Below are 15,779 nucleotides of genomic sequence, written 5' to 3'. Positions count from 1 at the left end.
AATCTTCTACAACTATTTTTCTTTTTAGCGTTATCCACGTAAAATATTTTCATTGCATTTTGGTGCATAGTACTTATTTGTCGAGAGTGGATCAAATGATTCTTTGATGGAAAAACCGTTTGGGTTTTCTTGGTGCCTAACGTCTGGCTTTATGATTGGGTTCTGTTTACGCAATTACAATTGCCCTTTAATTTCAAGCCATTTGTACTTGATTATGATCTCATCCTAAGAAATTGTGACTCGTTTCTTTTTTCGTTTTTTTTTTTTTGCAGCTCAGCTTCCCTAACGCTTCAAGCGTGGTTATTTTCTTCTACTAGGGAAAGGGTTGTGCTCGGTAGAGGAAGAACGTGTTGATTCACGCCATCCACCAGGTTAAATCATGTCCTTCTTGCACGTTTAACAATCTATCCACACACAGTATGCTATCCGAAAATATGATTGCTGAAAATATGAAAAAGTGAATGCATAAGCGGATTAGGAAATATGATTGCTGCAAACCAGTGATGGAACTCGATTGTGCAAGTAGATGATGCTGAACTGCTAAGGTTTGAATAGTTGTAAAACCACTTCATTTTTGTTAATCTTCTTTTACGTATTTGAGCATTTTAATATTATTGAACTGTTGATGGAGTACTTATGTTTCATCATTACTTACCGTCATTGATTTTTTTATCAAGTGCACAATTTTTATGTACGGAATTTTTGGCGCTGTACTGACTGTAAGATGTTTTGCTCAGGTGAAGTACTAGATTCCACGCTCTTATGAGAAAGTTGATGAGACGCTAAAGCTTATTCTTAAAGAGGTTGTGAGTTCCATTGTGCATTACTCTCCCTTTCTTCCCCCATTTTAGAACAATATATTTTTGGGCCGGATAGACTATTTTATAGACTATTTTATCGGGAGCTAAGGGTCATTTTTGAATTTTATCCAGTTTTGACATTTAGTTCAATTTGGTCTTCAAATTTAAACTTTGATTTCAATTTTATCTCTAAGCGGATAGGCGAGAGCCTCAACATACGTGGTGCTTAGGTGGCGTGCTGATGTGTCCTTTGTCGAACACATCAGCAAAAGAAATCCATCATCTTCAACCCTCAGGCCACTAGGTTTTACATCCTAAACAGTTGCCGCCGCCTTCCTTCATCATCGGTCCTCTTTTTGTTCTCTCATCGCCGGTAACCCGAGGCCTCAACCCTGTGGTCACGCCACGCGAGCTATGTCGAGCACGAAGCTGTTCGGCCATGGGAGTGACCAGAGGTCCTCGGCCATGGCGTCGATGGCCATTGCAATGCCGAGATTCGACCCGTGGCTGAGAAGACTCGCGTAAATCGATCGACCAAAATGATCACCCACGTTGGCGAGCCATCGACCAAAATGGGAGTCGAACCGTCAGTCAGGACAGCCATGGTGAACCTCGATTTTGGAGAACATCGTCGACGATGGCGGAAGCAAGGCCCACTCGATCGACGGCAATATACCCATGGCCCTTGTCTTCTTCTCAACATCGATCTCACCATGGTCATTTTTTCCACTTGACCTGCGATCTTCTCCCTTCTCTCTTCTTTTCCCAATTGGCTGCCTTTGTGGTCGCCATTAATGAAAGCAAGCCACCCGTGATGAAGAGTGAGAAAGAAGGAGGCGGCTAGGGGTAGGGAAAAGGCCAAAACGGCAACGACGGGGGCGACGTTAGCTCAAGGTGGAAGGCAAAACACTTGGTGATTTGGGGAAGAAGATGGGTTTTGACCCATTACATGTTGGGTCTACCCACTGGGTCGGATTTGGATCAAAGTCAACCATGGGATTATTTGCCTATTGTGTCCATTATTTGACTCAACAACTCGCCGCGTCTGCTGGGCCACACGCCAGTCCGCTTTAGGAGAAAATTAAAACAAAAGTTAAAGTTCGATGATAAAATTGAAACAAATGTCAAAATTGGATAATAGTGAAAAAAGACCCTAAGTTCAGTACAAAATAGTTTATTTGACCATATTTTTATGATGTGTTCGACTGCTGGGAGTAGTTGGATTGTTCTTTGGAGGTCTACATGGAGGTTCAATGCTTTTAGTTATCACTTTAGTGATCTTTTACCTTTTACCCCTTTTTATTCCTTTCCTTTTTTATTTTTTTTTTATGTCTTGCTATTTCAATTATGATGTTAAAATAGTTGTTCCATTTTAAATTAATTGGGTCGTGATAGCTTTTTATCTCAATGGGCAGGTTCTCAGGACTGAATGCTTGGGAAATAGGAGAGCTCGTATCCTACACAGAGAAGTAGCTCTTCGTTGTTACTTTCTCAATGACCCAGGTATGGTATTTCTTGACAAAATCTTCTACAACTATTTTTCTTTTTAGCGTTATCCACGTAAAATATTTTCATTGCATTTTGGTGCATAGTACTTATTTGTCGAGAGTGGATCAAATGATTCTTTGATGGAAAAACCGTTTGGGTTTTCTTGGTGCCTAACGTCTGGCTTTATGATTGGGTTCTGTTTACGCAATTACAATTGCCCTTTAATTTCAAGCCATTTGTACTTGATTATGATCTCATCCTAAGAAATTGTGACTCGTTTCTTTTTTCGTTTTTTTTTTTTTTGCAGCTCAGCTTCCCTAACGCTTCAAGCGTGGTTATTTTCTTCTACTAGGGAAAGGGTTGTGCTCGGTAGAGGAAGAACGTGTTGATTCACGCCATCCACCAGGTTAAATCATGTCCTTCTTGCACGTTTAACAATCTATCCACACACAGTATGCTATCCGAAAATATGATTGCTGAAAATATGAAAAAGTGAATGCATAAGCGGATTAGGAAATATGATTGCTGCAAACCAGTGATGGAACTCGATTGTGCAAGTAGATGATGCTGAACTGCTAAGGTTTGAATAGTTGTAAAACCACTTCATTTTTGTTAATCTTCTTTTACGTATTTGAGCATTTTAATATTATTGAACTGTTGATGGAGTACTTATGTTTCATCATTACTTACCGTCATTGATTTTTTTATCAAGTGCACAATTTTTATGTACGGAATTTTTGGCGCTGTACTGACTGTAAGATGTTTTGCTCAGGTGAAGTACTAGATTCCACGCTCTTATGAGAAAGTTGATGAGACGCTAAAGCTTATTCTTAAAGAGGTTGTGAGTTCCATTGTGCATTACTCTCCCTTTCTTCCCCCATTTTAGAACAATATATTTTTGGGCCGGATAGACTATTTTATCGGGAGCTAAGGGTCATTTTTGAATTTTATCCAGTTTTGACATTTAGTTCAATTTGGTCATCAAATTTAAACTTTGATTTCAATTTTATCCCTAAGCGGACAGGCGAGAGCCCCAACATACATGGTGCTTAGGTGGCGTGCTGATGTGTCATTTGTCGGACACATCAGCAAAAGAAATCCATCATCTTCAACCCTCAGGCCACTAGGTTTTTACATCCTAAACAGTTGCCGCCGCCTTCCTTCATCGTCGGTCCCCTTTTTGTTCTCTCATCGCCGGTAACCCGAGGCCTCAACCCTGTGGTCACGCCACGCGAGCCACGTCGAGCACGAAGCTATTCGGCCATGGTGTCAATGGCCATTGCAATGTCGAGATTCGACCCGTGGCTGAGAAGACTCACGTAAATCGGTCGACCAAAATGATAACCCACGTCGGCGAGCCATCGACCAAAAGGGGAGACGAACCGTCAGTCAGGGCAGTCACGGTGAACCTCGATTTTGGAGAAAATCGTCGACGATGGCAGAAGCAAGGCCCACTCGATCGACGGCAATAGACCCATGGCCCTTATCTTCTTCTCAACATCTTTCTCGCCATGGTCATTTTTTCGCCTTGACCTGCGATCTTCTCCCCTCTCTCTTCTTTTCCCAATTGGTTGCCTATGTGGCTGCCATTAATGGAAGCAAGCCACCGGCGATGAAGAGTGAGAAAGAAGGAGGCGGCTAGGGGCAGGGAAAAGGCCAAAACGGCTACGACGGGAGCGGCGACAGCGCAAGGTGGAAGGTAAAACACTTGGTGATTTGGGAAAGAAGATGGGTTTCGACCCATTACATGTTCGGTCGACCCACTGGGTCGGATTTGGATCAAAGTCGACCATGGAATTGTTTACCTATTGTGTCCATTATTTGACACAACAACACGCTGTGTCTGTAGGGCCACAGGCCAGTCCGCTTTAAGAGAAAATTAAAACAAATGTCAAAACTGGATAATAGTGAAAAAAGACCCTAAGTTCTGTATAAAATTGTTTATTTGACCATATTTTTATGATGTTTTCGACTGCAGGAAGTAGTTGGATTGTTCTTTGGAGGTCTACATGCAGGTTCAACGCTTTTAGTTATCACTGTCGTGATCTTTTACCCCCTTTTTATTCCTTTCCTTTTTTATTTTTTTTTATGTCTTGCTATTTCAATTATGATGTTAAAATAGTCGTTCCTTTTTAAACTAATTTGGTCGTGATAGTTTTTTACCTCAATGGGCAGGTTCTCAGGACTGAATGCTTGAGAAATAGGAGAGCTCGTATCCTACACAGAGAAGTAGCTCTTCGTTGTTACTTCCTCAGTGACCCAGGTATTGTATTTCTTGACAAAATCTTCTACAACTATTTTTCTTTTTAGCGTTATCCACGTAAAATATTTTCACTGGATTTTGGTGGATTGTACTTATTTGTCGAGGGTGGATCAAATGATTTTTTGATGGAAAAACCCTTTGGGTTTTCTTGGTGCCTAACGTCTGGCTTTATTATTGGGTTATGTTTAGGCAATTGCAATTGCCCTTTAATTTCAAGCCATTTGTACTTGATTATGATCTCATCCTAAGAAATTGTGACCTGTTTCTTTTTTTTTCTTCTTTTTTTTTTTTTTGTAGCTCAGCTTCACTTACACTTCAGGCGTGGTTATTTTCTTCTACTAGGGAAAGGGTTGTGCTCGGTTGAGGAAGAACGTGTTTATTCATGCCATCCACCAGGTTAGATCAAGGCTTTCTTGCACGTTTAACAATCTATCCACACACAGTATGCTATCTGAAAATACACAGAATATGAAAAAGTGAATGCATAAGCGAATTAGGAAATATGATTACTGCAAACCAGTGATGGAACTCGATTGTGGAAGTAGATGATGCTCAACTACTAAGGTTTGAATAGTTGTAAAACCACTTCATTTTGTTAATCTTCTTTTATGTATTTGAGCATTTCAATATTCTTGAATTGTTGATGGTGTACTTATGTTTCATCATTACTTACCATCATTGATTTTTTTATCAAGTGCACAATTTTTATGTACGGAATTTTTTTCGCTATATTGACTGTAAGATGTTTTGCTCAGGTGAAGTACGAGATTTCACGCTCTTATGAGAAAGTTGATGAGACGCTAAAGCTTATTCTTAAAGAGGTTGTGAGTTCCATTATGCATTACTCTCCCTCTCTTCCCCCTTTTTGGAGCAATATGTTTTCTGGCGGAATAGTCTATTTTATCGGGAGCTTAGGGTCATTTTTGAATTTTATCCAGTTTTGACATTTAGTTCAATTTGATCATCAGATTTAAACTTTGATTTCAATTTTATCCCTAAGCGGACCTTAAAAAAAAATGCAACAACTACAAATAACTAATGCATTTAAACATTTTTCATGTGATGGTTTTTCACAACGGCTAAAGTTTTTTTCATGTATTTGTTAAATTTTACTTTTGGTTGGTAACTTGATGTTTTCTTTTGTTAAAGAATTTTGTTGGACTGTAAAGGCTAACTACTTTCTCATATTTTAGGTATTGTTTAAATTTCTCATATTTGGGCATGTTTTTCATTTTCAATTTGCCTTTTTTAACCACTAAAATTCTTGCTTTCATTTCTACTTATATATTTAAAGGATCATCTTGAAGTCATTTTAAGTATTTTAGCCAATGTCTTGGTTATCATTTCGAGTATTTTTGCTATATTATCATTTCAAGGAGTTTTAAGATTCTTCATTGTTTCGCTTCACTTTTGCATTTTCTCAGTGACAACAGAAACCACTCTTTTTAAGAATGTTAATTTTGTATGCTCATTTCAGAAAGGGGTTTGATTCTTGAACTTCGCAATCATATCTTTGTCTGTGTTTTTTTATAATTTCAATAAGTAATGCATTTTTCATTGTTTATTGATATGGATAATGCTGGTTTACTTTTTCTTGCTCATCCTTATTTTTTATTGTTTTAGATGTGTTGGTTTATTATTTACTTTTTAATTTTCCTTATTGGTGTTGACTTGAGGTTTCCTTTCTCTAAAGCATGGCAATTGATTTCAAGGATTGAATTATAGACATCAATGAATGACTATTGAATATACTGTCTCTGAAGGACTCTAGAATATATTTTAAGAGTAAAGTATTTTGATTATTCTGTAGAAAATTAACAGTAAGGAGATTAATGATAAGGAAATTAATGACCTAGAACTTGCAATACCTAGTATCCTAAATTTACTTTTTTTTGTAGCTCTATTAAGTAAGTCATCGTTAAGTTTAGGTTCTTCATTAGTACTAGTAGCATCCTTGCCATTAAAATTTAATTTTAGTAATAATTCCTGCATACTTGATTCCATTTGTAACTTTGTGGTTATTTGATCTGATGGCACACATATCGGTCTTACCCACATGTTCATGCTTAGTTGCCTATTGTTGAGGCCTAGTAGTAGTAAACCAACTCTCTATGGGGCAGAAGCATGTTGACAAGATTGTATCAAGTATCTAATATGCAGGGTTAATTCCAACTTTCTGGTCTGACTATGTTGATTATTTTGTTAATATTAAGAACGAGAAGAATTAACTTATGATTTAATGGACTTCTTTAAAGTAACAATAAATGGTCTGACTAGATATCTTTGTGAATATATGTTTCAATACGAATTTTTATTTCCAAAATATCTAAGTACTTGCAATGACTGTTTGGTTTACACACTTAAATCACCTTCCCATCTCCTTTAGCCTATCCCTTCTGCCCGAACTTGGTTTTTTTCTTGGTTCTACTTATTAACCAATGCGACCTGTGGTGTTTAGCAAAGGATTCATACTGATTGGCGCTTGAACTTATAGTGGTTGAATTTCCAATTTATCTTGTAGCTGTACCCTAATCAATAATAGAGCATGGTGAAGGGGAAGCTCAATGTGGGGGGTGCTTTATTTTTCTCTTCCCCATTTGTCTCCCACCTGTACTCTTGATTTCCCATATTTCAATGAGCTGAAACCTTTTCATGCTTAGAATGCCTCTTGATTGTGTTTATCCACAAACCTTATTTGGTACTTCTATAAGCCTTGCACCTCTATTGAGTAATGCCTGAGTCCGACCCAAATTGAGCAAGGGCAGACTTGTTTCATAGCTTTCAACTGAGCGACAATGCATATTTTCGAGGCTTCAAGGAATGTTTCTTCCATGTTTATTGGCATTGGTTTCATGTTTTCTACATCATGGATTACACGTGTAATTTTTAAATCATTTATGATGAAACGGTGAACTTTTTTTTATGCAATCCAAATTTAACATTCTCATCTTGTTTTTTACTATTTATTTTCAGTGCTGGCTTTGGTGGTTGTCCCTCCCAGCCATTTCCATCACTGTTCGCTGTTTGGGAGCATTCTTTGTGAAATTTCTCACAAGAGACAGGCTACAGCATCTCTAGCTTCCTCGATTGCGTAGGTTTGGTGGTATTATTGCATTTTAGTTTCCTAAATGCTGAATTTCTCCATAAAATAACTGTATGTTGTTAAGTGTTTCCATTATCGGGCATGAAACCAAGTTGATTATCTCATTCAATAATGTTATGTTGACTAGTCTGGCAGTTACCCGTTGCAAAACCATATTATATCTAACAATTAAACAACTTTATGTTATTCCATCTTTCAATTAGAAGCATGAACCAAAAAGGGTTCACAGAGTACAAGTTATTAGGTATTTCATCTCTATGTTTTCCTAGTGTAGAAGGAAATAATGTTGATTAATTTTGTTATGTGTATTTCTCTTTATGTTGAGTCACGGTTGTGTTTGTTGTAAGCTGTTATGGTATTATATTAGTTGTCTGTTGTGCTGTTATATTAGTTGTTGGTTGGTTAGACAGTTATAACTTGTTGTTGCAAGTTGCAAAGTTTGTTATTAAGACCTGCATTTCTGTAATTCTGATCATTCAGTAAAGTTCTTTCAGCAAAAACGTTTCCCTCTTCTCTCTTTTCTCGTGTTTTCTTTCTGTTAGCGCCTTGAAGCTCTTGCTTCACCTAGAGTATCCTGAAGAATGTGCACTGTGACGAAACCTATTAGGAATCTGGATCGAGCACAATCAAACATAGAAATCAAGAGAAAAATAGGAACACTGAATTTTTAACGTGGTTGGGCAATTGCCTACATCCACGATTCAACATTAATGCGATAATCCATTAAACATAGTTTTGGAAAGGAAAGCTACAAGATCCATAAAGTAGTTTTTGGTTTGAGATAACTAAAAATTGTAGAATAGCCCTGGTTTATGGCAAATTGAAATATCCATCATAATCCCAACAAATCTAGGTAATTGTCTGTGAAACACCTGGAACACATCCTCTCGATAACTGGTTAGTAAAATTTTGAAAACACAAATATTCTAGAGGGATGATCTAATTAATAATTGAACCAGGGATATTTATCTATAGGCTACAATTCTAATTAGACTAGGCCTCGAATAGCTCTCCTACTCAAAATTAGAGCTTGCATTATAGACTTTATATTTATCAAAACATAATTTGAGGAGTTATCCCAACAATTATCTTCTCAACAAAAAATTCTGAAAACTCCCAATGTGCATTTTTAATTCCTTATTGGTATGAATCTGTTGGTTTATTTTGCTGATGTTCGGTGTCTCAAGCACGCCAAAATAGTACAATCCTTCCCTTTCCTCAACACATCCAATCATCATTCTCGAGGCCTAATCCTGAAATAATCAGTTTGTTGGGGAAAAAAAAAGTGTAACTTTGCAATTTAGGTCTTGAGAAATCTTGGTGATAGATACCAAGTTTGTAGACAGTTTAGGAACATGAAGGACATTTTTAAGGGTGAGATTTGGACCGAGTCTTATATCTCCTATTCTAGCTACAGTGGTCAGAGAGCCATTTGTAGTAGCTATTTTCCTAATTACTAAGACAAGGAGTATAAGTGTTGAAATTATAAGAGGCATGGGTCATGATATGTGGTTCTGGAGTTAATAATCCATGAATGTCTAAACACTTTTTCTGAGGCAGTTAAACAGAGTGAGAGGTGGGAGATATACCTGAATGTACCAATGAACAAGTACCTGATGGTTTCTTAAGGGCTGCCAAAAAATTCCTCAACTTCTCAACCTCCTCTTTATTGAGATTTGTTTTGAGTCCAGACCTTTCTCCGCTTCTTGCTGTGCGATCACCTGGTATGCTTGCCCTTTGTAAGGCTTATTCTGTCCTCCTTTGGTTTGGTTCCCCACTCTTTACTGGGTGGTTTTGCATTCAATTTCCATCATTTCTTCAGGGTATGCCTCGATTTGTTACAATAGGTACACCATAGTGTCCCCATCTTCCCCACTTGCTGTTTTGGATTCAGCCTTCCAGTTTTCTCTTAGTCCTCAGGCTGTAGTTTTTGTCAGCATTGTCGATGTCTCCAGTGATTTCGTCTCCAACATCACTTCTCTTCTACTTTCTTCTGCCAAAGATAATTAAAACTACTTCATTGAGATTGGGGAGATCATATTTACCTAAGATCTGGATTCTTACAGGATCAAAATCTGCATTCAGTCCTGCTAAAAAATTATATGTGCAATCCTTTTCGATGAATGCCGTCAGCAATGCAGCATCCTTACTATCCTTCATCTTTATCGCCCGATATTGATCCATTTCCTGCCACAGCCCTTGCAGCAGGTTTACATATTCAGCGAGTCTTTTCTCCTTGCTTTGTTGACATAGTTTTGATCCGCAACTCATAGACTTGGGCTGCATCCTTGACTTTTGGAATAAGTTTGTCGGATGGACTCCCAGACCTCCCTTGCAGTCGGTAGGAACATACACGTGTCACTTATTTCTGGTGGCATAGAACTCCAGAGCCAAGCCATAATCATCGAATCCTGCTCATCCCATGAGATAAAACTGGGATCTCCTTCCTCGGGACCAGTTCCAATTATATGGTTGAGTTTGCCTTTGCCCTTTAAAATGGTTTTGATCAGCTGTGACCATTTTAGATGGTTCTTCCCAGTGAGCCAGTATGCAGCACTGATTTGTTGCAGTTCATCGGAGACTAGGTTTGCCGGTACTCCTCCGATGCAGTGAGAGAGAACTTTGGCAGAGGTTGTTGACGTCCTTCTGGGCTGCTAAAAAATTTAGGGCAACTAGTGCTGGGGGTGATAAGGCTGGAAAACTGAACAAAAATGAAAGGCTGGAGATTAGGAGGATAAATGGCAATGAAGGCCGCCCACAGAGAGTTCCCTAAAGCTCTGATACTATGTTAGAAATTAGGGAGAAGGCTTGATGACTTTATTCATTCTGTCCAGAATTTTATATATATAGAAACTTAGCTAATCTATCATAGGAAACTCTCAATTTAGGAATTTCCTCTAATGGAGACAATCTCTAATTGATTTGCAGAACCTACCAAATCTGTACACCTAACCTTCTAATTATGTATTAGGAAATAATTCAAAAAAGATAGCTTGATTGATAGCCCTTAAAATCTTCCATCACTCTTTATGATCTCCACCAAGTTGTTTCCCCTATATTGCTTTAGCATATTGAATTTCTTTTAGGGGCCCAAATCAACTCTTTAATGTCCTATTTTTCATGCAAAACTACTGGTGTTAAATTCTTCATGCAAGTATGTGAGGAGATCTTAAACTGATACAATCTTTAGAGTGTGGGATATATAAACTTTTTCTTATGTTGGTAAAGTCAGGTTTATGTATAATATTTTGCTTTTTTGCTTACAACTTCCCGATCATGCAACAGAACCACATTTGTGGCCCTGCAGGCAATTATTTAATATTCCTTCTAACTGGGATATGTTTGTGTGTGTATATATTTGCCATACCCTTTCCTTTCTGTTCCTTAAGACCTCCTTATGTAGATTACTTTTCCTAGTTTATGCACAGTTGGTTTGACAGGGAATGGAGAGAACGTATGCTGTTACTGTTGAAAATATTGAATGTGCATACTTTGATCAAGTTGAAAAACTTTCTGGTTTTGGATTACATAACAGGGAAAGTATTGCTCAACTGGTGTGGGCTTTCTTCAACTATTGGGCTTATTGCCACTAAGGTGAGTATACGCTCTATACCTTGGCACTGGTGTTAATTTCTGAAAATATGACAAATGTAAATTCATAGAATAATTTATAATATAATGCCAGAAGGAATTAGCTTTATAAAGCCATTTAACTAACATTGTCAAGGGGCGGTTTTCATTGAATAAGTAATAAATAGAATTGTTTTGGTTTCCCCTTTGTTTCACTTTCATCAAATAATGGTTTTTTTGTTTTGGATATTCATTATTAGGATTTTTAAATCTTATTTCATTAGGATAGTTCATAATCATCATCACAAGCCTTAACCCCACATTGGGTTTCTACATGAATCCTTGTTGTCCTTTCATCTATGCACATGGTCCTCATTAGGATAATTACAATTTTTTATATGTTTACAACCCTCTGTCGACCACATGGTCTTCTTGATGTATTAGGAAATATGGTTGTGTTAATGGATTGAAAAATTAAATTTTGGATTAGCTTTGAGCTCGTTCTGTCTCTCTTCTTCTTCTCTGCTTCATTCTTCTTCTGTCTGTTCTCTTCTTCTCCTTTCCCCTTTTCCAAAGGTTGTGTATGCTAAATGACTCTCTCCACCAACTTTTGCAAAGCAGAGAGAGGCCTGGGCAATGGCAATGGGGACATCCATAATATTCAAGCAGAGTAGGTTGCTTTGGTGTTTAAAGGGGATTAAGGTGACCGGCCATCTTTATACATATAGGCAGCCAGTCATGTCCATGGTGGTAGGAAATTTGATGCTTTAGTTGCAGCAGTGTGCTTTAGTTGCAGCAGTGCGGCATAGATAGGCATTGAGAACATCTCAATTTTAACCTTTGCTTTGCTGTCAATTTTAACCTTGGTGTTAACATCTCACCTGAAATATGTACTGTTGTGATACATGGAACAAGAACAAGATAGAATTTGTGCATGCATATAGATTATTAATGAGATAGAACTCACGCCAGGGCATGAGCTGAATTTATTAATTTAGCCTTCTAACAACACCCACACCCACACCCACACCCACTCTTTGTGTTTTTTTGTTTGACTACTACTCTATTTGGTCTTGCATACAGATAGATCTACAATAAGCGGGCAAAAGACTAGACTATATGCACAGAGGATCCATTTGAGATAAACTCATGATCTTGGACGAGTGGTGGACATAAAAGTCGTGAGTGAGGAATTCGAACGAGCAGCAGAAATCATGCAGAATGATCCTGATCCTTGTGTAAGGCTGTTCGAGCCATATGGTCATAGCTAATTTTGCCTGTTGGGCGCATTGTGATTGTATTTTCTATTTCTCTAGATACTTAGGGAGGGGTTGATCCAGCTTGTAAATTCCCTCTCCTCTTCTCCTTTATCAAGAACATTGATGCATACATATATATATAATATATATATGTTTACAGTTTTGACTTAATTTTTTGTGTGTGTGAGAGAGAAAGAGAGAGAGACAGAGGGAGGGAGAGTATGATATTGCAGACTTAAAGCCCATTTGGATGAGTGTTTTTGTAATAACTATTTGGATGAGCTTATTTTTTAGGTAAATTGTAATAACCATCCTAAGATTTAACTAATTGCAAAAGTACCTCTCATATTTGAAAAATATTAATAACCTTTCTTATTGTTAAACAAATAGGCAAAATAATCATTTTGCCTTTCATCATCTCTTTTTTTTTTTCTTTCACTTTCCTTTCTTTCTTTTAAATTTAAAGAAAAAAAAAACTATCAATAATCACTTCGTCGTTGACCACCAAATTCAAATCCCTTGCATTTGGGCTGGAAATGGACAGAGATGAATTCGTCTAGGTTAGATCAAACTTAGATGAACTTTTGGGTTTACAATCCAAGCCAACTGCCCTTGTACTTGGGTTCGATTTAAGTCCATATGCAGAGGGTTCGTTAGGGTTTTAATCGCTAAAAATTGACAAGAAGAAGAAGAACAAGGGCTACATCACGCCATATGTATGAGAGCAACGTGGTTAGTGATAGTAGTTGTATAAACGGCAGTGAGAGAAGAAGAAGAGAAGAAAAAAAAAAGATGAAGAAAAATAAGAGCTCGATGAAAGAGAGCAGGGGTAACAATAGTCAACAATAATGGTGGTGATTGTTCAATGGCTAAAGAAAGGAAAGAGTAATAGAAAGCACCAAAAGAAAACAATTAATATGTAGAAATAGTGGTGAGAGAAAGATCTGAAAAAAAAAAAATTAAATATAAGGTATTTTAATTATTTAGAAATATTTAATTATGCTTAACTAATAGTAAAAGAAAATTACAATATAACATTAAACCTTACACTTACTTTCTCAAACAACAAATCTAGATTTTGCATTTTAAACCTCGGACGTACCATATCTAATTTTCTTTTTCTTTAAATTCTTGTGTAATTTTAGAAGAAAATGTAGAGAGAATGAAGGGTATTTTGCAAATTCCTACAAAATTAACTATCATTACTTATAGTTAAGAGATATGTGTTGCATGAGAGTTAATCTAATAGAAGATCAATGATATTTTTGAAAACACTAGTCAATGTTTTATAGTCAAATCTCAAGAGGGTGGTGTGTGAAATTTATTCTTAATGAATTAGAAATAGACTTCTTTTATTCTTTAATTTTAAAAATGTATTTTATAATAGAAAATATATGTAGTTCTAAAAATCTAAAATATGAACTAAAATTGTATATAAACATCTTTCCAATCACTGCATTTTTCACCTTACAATCAAATAATTTCAATTAAACTTTTAAAAATACCCAAAACACTTTCCAAAATTATGCGACCTTTTTTTCCTATTGAATCTAGTGAGATGTTAGGTTTCGATCGATGAACTTAACATCTATCAAAATTTTAATAAATAATATATATTCAAAATTTTATATTGTATATACTTTTTTGAAACTTGAAATTTTTAGTTCATTTTTTGTAATTAGAAATAAAAAATTATATTTTTTTAGAATATATATATGTAGTTTATATAAATATGTTAAAGTATTTATAAATATATATTTTAAAAAACATTTTTTGTATTGTAAGAATTTGTTTAGAGAAAGGAGAAATAAGAGAGGCGAGGAGCAAAATAGTACTTTTCCCTCATTGGTCAGTGAGATTATTGTCATTTCTCAAAATGTAGTACCACCACATATAATTTCGCCTAACCTTAGAGAAGATTGGTGGAATTCTCCCTTTTTTTAAATTATTTATAAACACATGAAAATTAAAATATATACATGTATTTGTAAAGGTAAAATTCTTTTACATCAATTTGGGACATTTGTTCAGATACCTCATGTTGTGAAATACTTTAAGACATTTTAATAAGGATGATGCCTTAAAGGTTTTACTCGAGGAATAATTGTGAGGACGAGGCCCTACCATTCTCATGGTATCCTATCCCACTAACACCACCTGATCTTAAATTCAGATGTAATCAATAATGGAGGTACAAGGGCAGATCCAATGGAGGGTTGGACTGGGTTTCAACCCGTGTTAGTCTCAACCCAGATATCAATATATATATATATATATATGCATCATAAATCTTTTCTTACCATTTTCATTTCTTTGCCCTCTACCCACCCCTTGCAGCCCACTGCCCACCTATTCCTTGGACCCACCCTTGTGGAGGTAAGTTGTGTTTGTTCTTTAGTCATATGGACATATATATATATATGTTTGCAGTTTTGACTTAATTTTGTGTGTGTGTGTGTGAGAGAGAGAGAGAGAGAAAGAGAGAGAGATTGAAGGAGGGAGAGTTTATAGTATTGTAGACTTAAAGCCCATTTGGTAAGTTGTGTTTTACGAGACAATTAACAGTCACAATGATCCATCCTTCTACAAGCTTTTAATTTCTTCTCTCAGTTTGATAACGGTAAGGGAATCTTGTTTCTAAGAAAAAATAATACTAAAAGGGGAATCAAGCTAATATGTGATTTATGCTTATGAGAAGAAAAAAAAAGAAATCAAAGTCAACTATAGCTTGAAGAAGTCTGTCTTTTATCTAACATTTTTTTAAAATTTTTTTGATTTAGCATTCTAATATAATTTTTACCAAACCATTGACTCTCTTCTTAGTCCAAATCAGTTGGTTCAATCAAGACTTGACAATTCTTTTAGCTATAAGTTAGTTTTGCTCGGCCAACTTCGAAATGGCATTTGATTATAGTTTGATAAAAAAAATATTTTTTTTATTTTAATTAAAAAAATTTAAAAACAAGGGTAAATTTCATACACAATTTTGGTTAAAAAGTAGTAGCCATCTTCTCTTCTAAAAATATAGCTAAATCTCCTTCTATGTAACAGCTAGTTATTTGAAGATGTCTATATATAAAGAGTGAGTATGAAAGGCTTCAAAGCAGAGAAGAAAAAATTATTAATAGAGCATTCAAATAAAAGTGTATGAAGGCTAATGGTTCTTGCTTAGACAATTGATTATATGTTGGTTCTAGTTCCAATTAAAATGTAGTGTTGATTCTCCCTAGTGATTCTTGCTAGTATTGATTCTAGCTCCAATTATATTTGCTCTGGTTGTATGTTGGTTCCTTTTT

General features: G+C 36.2%; 2 long non-coding RNA genes across 7 annotated transcripts; both read left to right on the top strand.

Moving 5' to 3' along the window:
* Nucleotides 1–753: 753 nt before the first annotated feature.
* LOC127802502 (uncharacterized) lies at nucleotides 754–11,587 on the top strand. 6 transcript variants are annotated; one of them, XR_008023299.1, is made up of 3 exons: nucleotides 754–803; nucleotides 7,525–7,642; nucleotides 11,095–11,587. It is a non-coding gene; the product is annotated as an uncharacterized LOC127802502 (long non-coding RNA). The 6 variants fall into 6 exon arrangements; XR_008023297.1 differs by having other exon boundaries at nucleotides 756–806; XR_008023298.1 differs by lacking the exon at nucleotides 754–803 and adding an exon at nucleotides 3,077–3,126.
* On the top strand, nucleotides 4,215–5,122 carry LOC127802505 (uncharacterized). The gene is made up of 3 exons (XR_008023302.1): nucleotides 4,215–4,303; nucleotides 4,464–4,551; nucleotides 4,849–5,122. It is a non-coding gene; the product is annotated as an uncharacterized LOC127802505 (long non-coding RNA).
* Nucleotides 11,588–15,779: the final 4,192 nt, after the last annotated feature.

The sequence above is a fragment of the Diospyros lotus genome, chromosome 5 (genome assembly GCF_014633365.1).
Source record: "Diospyros lotus cultivar Yz01 chromosome 5, ASM1463336v1, whole genome shotgun sequence".
Classification (NCBI taxonomy): Eukaryota; Viridiplantae; Streptophyta; class Magnoliopsida; order Ericales; family Ebenaceae; genus Diospyros; species Diospyros lotus.
This window is presented reverse-complemented; position numbering and strand designations above follow the sequence as displayed.